This window comes from Populus euphratica, unplaced genomic scaffold (assembly GCF_000495115.2).
Source record: "Populus euphratica unplaced genomic scaffold, PopEup_1.0 scaffold79.1, whole genome shotgun sequence".
Lineage (NCBI taxonomy): Eukaryota > Viridiplantae > Streptophyta > Magnoliopsida > Malpighiales > Salicaceae > Populus > Populus euphratica.
Genome location: NW_011499959.1, coordinates 567,228 through 575,662, shown reverse-complemented (window position 1 = coordinate 575,662; position 8,435 = coordinate 567,228). Strand labels below are relative to the sequence as shown.

General features: G+C 33.0%; 1 long non-coding RNA gene across 1 annotated transcript; it reads right to left on the bottom strand.

Annotated features, from left to right (window-relative positions):
• Nucleotides 1-276: 276 nt before the first annotated feature.
• LOC105138573 (uncharacterized) lies at nt 277-1,507 on the bottom strand. The gene is made up of 3 exons (XR_844803.1): nt 1,074-1,507; nt 537-641; nt 277-372 (listed from the first exon to the last, which is right to left on the bottom strand). It is a non-coding gene; the product is annotated as an uncharacterized LOC105138573 (long non-coding RNA).
• Nucleotides 1,508-8,435: the final 6,928 nt, after the last annotated feature.

Sequence of the window (8,435 nt, the reverse complement as noted above, 5' to 3'; positions counted from 1 at the left end):
GCGGGGGGTGGAAGAGCTAATTATCCAATGGTGAATTTGTGCAGAACTATAATCTTCGCCTGAATTCAAAACTTAAAAAGAAATAGAAAGGTTAAAGGCATCACTCTGTCCCACAACATTGTGAAATAATTTGAAGTTTGATACGTTACATGCCGTGGTTGATTGTACATGTAGCAAGTGATCACACTTGCAAAAAGAATGAACCTTCTATTCTTTTCTCCATCGACTGGAGAGGGGGGCGGTTTATGCTCAAATCAGAAGCGTGAGAATGAGAGCAACCTGATTTCCACCGTCATCGTATCCCCTATCCCAGGTATGTATTTCATTATTCTTCAAGGTTGTAAGTTCCGAAGTGCAGTTGATTGCTCCATTCTGTCAAAGGAAAGAGGACCATATTAATACTATGTAACTTGGTCCTTCTTCTGGAAAAACAAGTGGCATTAATCTAAAGCTATCAGGTGTGTCAGAAAATATGCCTGCAAGAACTGAGAAAATAGAGAACTTAATAAATGACAATGAGGGTGAAAAACAAGAACCCAGGAATTTGGGAATCCACCAGGTGGAGTAGAGCCTTCATATAAGGAGCATTTTCCACGGTCACAGCGTTTAAAATGTATTGTTGTCAGATGTTCTGCAATGTCCTGCACCATGCATAACAATGCAAAGCATTAAGAAGTCTCAGAGGTAATATTTATTCACAATTAAAATTAACCGGTTCTCATAAGATCAGGACAAAACATAAGTCACTATTAAACATTCCTAGGCTTTGCCCTACTTATTCTAAAGAAAATGTAGCGTTTTATAGAAATCAAAAGTTTTCCAAATGATGTAGATATGTTCCAAGGATGGAGAAGAAAGGGAGAAAAGATGCAGCGCGGGACAGGGGAACAGTTGCACCGTCTAGCCATCTGGTTTACATTAGTAAAACAAAGAAATGCGGTCTTACTTTGAGTATTTTGGGTATTCTGAACAAATTTGTCAAGGAGACTTCAAGGCTATTAGGTTGCAGACTTGCAGGTCTTGGGCCATTCTTTACTGACTCAACTATGATCACACCTAGGTTCAAAACCCACCTAAACAGAGACGTAGAGAGATTCATAGTTGAGGTTTTCCTCAAAGTCCAATCCAAAAACCTATAAAATCAATACCTCATGGAATCAGAATCAGAATCTGAATGTGTCTAGAAATCTTACACCAATCACTTCTTCTGGCAGCGGGCGCTGGTCCTTTGATCGATCGCAAAAATTTTTGTACTCCTCTGAATCTCTAATGGCATACGAACCTACCTGTCCATTGGATAGAAGATAAAAAAAAAAAAAAGTTTTGTATACTATTTAACGTGTTCTAAAATTATCTCAGAAAGCAAAGGGAGAGGCAATAATTTAATCACAGGACAAGGGATAGGAGTCAATCATTCATAAGAATTTTACAATTGAGAATCCACAAAGAATTATTATAGTTGGACTAATAAAAGCGCTTAAGGAAAATTGTTTCATGCTATATCCGCAGATGATGCATTATGCATAGTTTCGTGGTTTTATTACTGTAAGAAAACTATGACAGCATCAATAAGAAAAGAGATGATAGCAGTAGCAAAATAATAATAGCAACAGCTGTTTCTATCCTTGTGAAACAAAGTGGTTCCATAATGATCAGATGGAGTGGCTAAAGCCAGCACCTCTCATTACGTTTTCTAGCAAAACCACTATGTGTTACCCAAGTGAAATAGAGATACCAACTTTTGCTGATTCTGTGTGCCAGCTTCTACACCATATCAGCACTCCTAAACAAAACTCGAAAGCAATGCATTTCATACACGTGCAGTAATCAATCCAAATCCATATCAGCACCTCTCTGAACTCTGTTATTTGTCGAGGTTGCCGAAAAGCTAGGGTATTAGAAGATACGGGAGCTCTGTCACACGGATTCTTTCATTTGTCAACTCCCTTTCTCTCTCACAGACTTGTCAAGGCTGCTAAAAAGCTAGGGTTTTTTTGGGAGAAGGATACAGAAGCTTTTCTGAAAAAAAAAAAAGGGTGTGTTTTCTTCTTCTGTTTTTACCGCTCCATCTAAATCAGAACTATTTTTTTTGTTTTTTTAACAAATGATCTGTTATGACACCTTAGAGAGCATGCATTCTTCTTTCATCTCTTTTTAATTGTGTATTCCACAACACACACATCATCTAACCTTTATGATTTGTGTTTTTAAATAAGCATGAATCAAAAACATAAAAACCTGACATTCTGCTACAGAACATGAAGGGGAAGCTGGTAGATTCATATCAAAATCAACTCACAGCTTGCAGACATTATGATGCCTTCTTTTAAATCACCCTTCTCTCTTATCTTATAACTTAAGATCATCGTTTATTCAATATAAAAAAGACAATACGGTACATATTGTTGGTGTATTTTATAAATAAAAAAAAAAATATTTATCTCACATTAAAAAGAAACACTCTCTCATAATATTTTTAAGTATAGGTTTCTATTTTGTAGTAAATTAAATCATGGTGGATAAACTCTTCTATTTAACTTTCTAATGTTATTATATGAATATTTAAAATATCAAAACATAGCATTTAGAATTTTTAACTTGAAACTTAATATGAACAGTTATACTGTTTTATAAATAATCATACTATTTGATGAATAATTATATTATTTCATTAATAACCATATTGTTTTATGAACAACCATAATATTTCATCAATAGTCATATTGTTTGATAAACAATCATAATGGTTCATCAACAATCATATTATTTGATTAACAGTCATATTGTTTCATCGTTATATTTCAAGTCTATAAAGGAAATTACTATAAAGAAAAAAATATAACAACAAAATACATATATTCTTTTCTTGGTCTTATCTTTTTATTTTTTTAAAAGTTTAGAGGGCTTAGTCATATCCTGGAGGTGTTAACTCTATGTGAAACAAATAAACACATTAAAGATAGTGTTTTCACACCTCTAAATCAACTACATATTTGTTTTCATCATAAACTTTCTTAATACATATATGCAAGCAATGAATCGATCTTTAAGGACAATTTTTTCTTTATTTTTTATTTCTTAAACCAGAACAGGTCAAGACTTCGGGTTAGTCAGATCTAGAATTAACCAGTGCTGGCCAGTACGGTTTTATAACAAGGGTTCAAATAATAAAAAAGAGGTTTAGGTGGTTGGTTTGTTCATTTACTCTAACTTTTTTGGTACTGTGAAGTGCCCAAGCAGGTACCAAGAAAACCTCAAATTATTACTTCCCCAGCGTAGGAACAGGAAGACTTGCCTGATCACTTTATCCATTTTCCTTTGACCACTTTATTCAATATCGTAATCGGGAACCAAATACATAATAAATGTAACATACTGCACTCACCAAATTTTTTTTTTTTATTTACGTAAGGTGTCCGGGCCAGCTTATACGCACCACGACTAATCCACACGGTCCACTGAACATCCTGCAAGCCCAGTGAACAGGTAAGACACCGCGGGGATGACAGGCGTGCATGGTAAGGTTCGAACTCAGGTGTGGAAGAAGGGAATAAACCTCTCTCACCACTATGCTAGAACCTTACTTGCGCACTCACCAAATTTTTATTACCACATGTTGGGTATGCGACCAAAGTCCCACATTGGTTAGAAATGAGGAGGATCAAGGATATATAAGGATGAACAAATATCTCCATTGATATAAGGTGGTCCCACATTGGTTAGAAATGAGGAGGATCAAGGATATATAAGGATGAACAAATATCTCCATTGATATAAGGTGGTCCCACATTGGTTAGAAATGAGGAGGATCAAGGATATATAAGGATGAACAAATATCTCCATTGATATAAGGTGGTCCCACATTGGTTAGAAATGAGGAGGATCAAGGATATATAAGGATGAACAAATATCTCCATTGATATGAGGCCTTTTGGGTATAACCCAAGAGCAAATCCATGAGGACTTAGGTCCAAAGTGGACAATATCATATCAATGTGGAGAAAGATGGTATCCGTAGTCCTTACACCACAGAACTTGTTACCAAATCTCAAAATGCATCCCAAAGGAGCTTGATTTTGTTGAGTTTACTATGATATTACCTACCTATATATCACTACTTTGTATTAGTGTTCTTGGGGAGAGTTTGAAATTGCGGTCAACCATCCTTTTGAAGAATTTTAATTTCTTTTAGTTTTAAATTATTTTTTTGTTTTTTAAATTCTTTTAATGTGTTATATCAAAAATAAATTTTTAAAAATAAAAAAATATTTTAATATTTTTCCCATAAAACCCCAATTACTAAAAATAAGGGAAAGTGGTAAATTAAATTATAAGATTGTTTTTTAAATCCTTTTAACGTGTTATATCAAAAATAAATTTTAAAAAATAAAAAAATATTTTAAGATTTTTCTTGTAAAACCCTATATAATATTATTGATATTAATAAAAATTAAAATTATAAAAAAATAAGAAGAAATGATAAATTAAATTATAAAAATGATGATATATTCAAGAATCTGAATTAAAATGTTTTTCTTGAATGTTAAAAAATAAAAATAAAAATAAATAAATAAATAAACATGAAAATATAAAAAAAAACTTTTATGAATATAAATTTTATGAAACTGAAAATACTAATAAGTAACTTAATTAAGTAACTTAATGAAATTTAAAATAATTGGTAAGATTTTATATAAACAGGCACTCTTTTTTAAAAAGGTTGCATGCTCTTGCCTTCTTCCTCTCCCCTAAAAGTCTACCAGCAACAACTGCATGTCCAGCTGCATGCTTTTCTTCACTTTCTCCTTCCCAACAAAAACTTAAGCACAGAGAGTGCCCTTAAACATGAGAGAGAGGGGGGAGAGTTAGATCCTAAAAAAAGATTAGACAGCTGTCTAAATGGAAGGAAAAAGGGACCAGAAACAGAGGGGGGGGGGCGGAGTTAGATCTTGAGAGAAGATCAGACAGCTGTCTAGAGGGAAGGAAGAAGGGACTAGAAACAGAGAAAGGGAGAAGGGGGATAACCAGCAGGAGAAGAGAAAGAATATTGTCAAACCTTCCCCAAGCTTACTTAGTTTCAAAAGTTATGGGTCATGAAACTCCCTTCCTCTTGTTCATAAGACCCCAAGACCGAAAATGAAGAAAAAGACCCTAAGATAATTGACCTAAGACCCCTAAGCTAACTCTAAAGAAAACTGAAACCAGGACAAGAAAACAGAGACGAAATAAGGTCAATTTCCATGACAGTTAACAAAGAAAAATGAATAAAAAGAAAAGAACAAAACATGGCAGAGGGCTGGCCTTAGCTATGGGGTTGGCCAAAATGCATGTGTGTGTGTGCTTGCTGGGATTTGATGAAAGATTATGTGTTGGAAGTGATGATTAAAATGTGGGTGTTCTGCTGGAATTGATTACTGCATGTTTGTATTCTACTGGACTTTTGAGACAGATTATGCTAAATTAACTTGAAATCCAACCCGCAATGTATTATAATATTATTAAACGAACAAAAGCGGTAACAATCAATTTATGATTACATGAAAGAGTTGCGTTGCAAACTAATGCACTCGGTCCGATAATTACCATAAAACCGAGCACGAAATTTCAAAATATTGTCCATCTATTTTGCTTTCCATGTATTTTGCAGCACCCAGTTGGCTTTATCCCAACTAAGATAGATCCCATCTTCCTTCATCAACGAATACACAGTTCCATGATTGTCATCTCTAGGTACTTCAAACCCATACCACGATGAAAAATATTGTTTCCATTCAGCTGCGCAGTAAAATGTATCCTTTTCCACAACTTTCCATTGGTAGACTTCACCCACAGGAAGTGAGTGCATACCCAAGTCGATATTATTGGAAGCACAGTAAAATCGCACTGGTTCCGAGTTTGCTGGCAAAGAATTGATGATTTCAATGGTTGGTAGATTTTGTGTGGCCTGATCTTGAATTGATCTTGCACTCAAAACACAAAGTGCAAAATTAAAGAAGAGAAGAAAGTGGATCCATGTGGCCATTCTACTAAGAAATAAAAAAAAAAATTGAACTTGTGAAGTATTATTTATCAAAATACACGCAGTAGATATCTTCTTTAGAGAGATCGTACATGTAATATAGAAAACACTTCCAAGTATAGAAAGTCATTTGAATTCTCGTATTACCATATCCATTCTTAATTGTCTTAGTAATTGAATTTTCCACCAATAGTAGTAAATCTAGCTCAATCAATCCTCAAAAAGAATTCGACAATTGGATTTGTAGGATATATTTAAAAGGTATGGGATTCTCATTATATGCACAAGATTTTCTTAAAAGTCATTTCAAGAAGAACGTCCTATAAAATTGAAATTCCTTGTATCTATATTAATGTAGGATTAGTATCCTGCATTAATTGACATTCCTTAAAAGATGTGGGATTAGTATCCTTAAAAGATATGGGATTAATTAGTATGGGATTAGTATCCTTATAAAATTGACATTCCTTAAAAGATACGGGATTAGTATGGGATTAAAGAAATGTGATTAGTATGGATTAGTATCCCATACCTTAAAAGATATGGGATTAGTATCCTCTCATAACTCCTTCCATATGATGATCAATTTCTTTAAATGTAACCTTTCTAAGAAATTGGATGGCTAACATAAATTTTAACTGATTTTTTCTTAATTACATGCTAATTCGAGATTTTTATTTCAAGAGGAATTGAATTCAAATGTACATTAAACTGAAAAATATATTTGAGTTTTGCTTATATGCTGAAACTATAAAAAATTGATTTCAGTATTACAATGAATCCAATGTGATCGATTTAGTTGTAGGTTAAATCCAAGAGGATTTGGACGTGGAGATAACTCAACTCAACTGAAGTTGAGCGTAGACTCATCCTGATCCAATTTAAAGTTGGACGTGAACACATCTGAGCCCAACTCAAAATGAGAATGAGCGTACTCCGACCCAATACAAGATTGGATATAGACAAACCATAAACCAATCTTGGACTTGGGCTTTATGTAATGATTCAAAAATGTGGAAGGTTTTTTTTAGCAAATCATGACTCATCATAAATCATTTAGGATCAACCATTATGCATCCTTCACCTCTTTGATTAGCGATAAAACATGTGTTATTTTCTCCCAGACTAACATTACTCTTCATGTTCCTACAAATGGACAAGCAATTGACGATATCTTTGATCATGGAAGCTTTAGTACTGTTACAACCTACTATACTGAACATATTCCAAATATAGAAAAAAAAATGGAGGTTTAGTTGCACTATCTTTCCTGCCAGTGCAATTGAAATATGTCATTCGAGTTATGATAATAACGTTGTCTTTTTCAACTAGAATACTCACCGCCTCCACTTTGATTAAACTTGTAAAAGCTATCGAAGGACAGGCAATTTGATTGCATTCAATTCTGAACCACTCGTTCTTGTCCTTGTAACATTCTTTTTTTTTTAAGTTACCAAGGTATAAATGTATATGCTAAAGAAAAATAAATTGATGAAATATTTTTATATTATATAAAAGTTGATGATGATAAAAAAAAAATTGAATAATTATTAGATGTGACTATGCAGTTATATCTAAGGATTGGATAAGAAGATTAGATTTTACTGGGTAGCCTTTTTTCTATTAAAATATTTTCAATTTTATTTTTTTATTTTTTATTTTTTTTCTTTTTTCTTATTTTATTTTTTTATAAGGTAAAGAAAAAATAAATTGATTAACTTTTTTCTATATTGCATAAAAGTTGGGTAATGATAATTTTTTTTCATTTGAAATTAGGTTGTATTTTCTTATTAAAGCATACTTGTTTTTGCTTTTTAAAAAACTTTAAAAAAATATGAAAATTTTTTATTTTTTTTATTTTTTAAATACCTACGATATTCAGACACTGATATGCCCAGAATTCTGTTTATACGTTAATATATATGCATTAAAGATTTGCAATATTGTACAAGAATATTTGAAGCTCCTCTGCAGCCCACGCAAAAGTTCTTTCTTCTTTCCTCATGCAGCAGAACTACTTAGCAGCGGCGCGGGGAAGAGCCCTCCGAACCAGAGGGGATCTTCGTTGCAGAGGGGCCAGCTCCCAAGCCTGCAACATTGACACACCTTTGCTCACAAATGCAGCAATCAAGTCAGCATCGAATATGGTGTGCTAGTTAGATATTATTTACTTCAAATTAATATTTTTTGATATTTTTGTATTATTTTTTAAAATATTTTGAATCAAAAGAGAGAAGAGATAGTGGCATTTGAAATATGAATATTCTTTAATTTTATTTTAATTTTTCGTTAGTTTTGTTATCAAAATATTGATGTGATAAGTTAACTCTTTGATATATCTGATATCTAAGGAATTTATGAACATCACTGTGTACGCAGTAGAAATCTAGAAGTCCCTGCTGTTCATGATTATTTT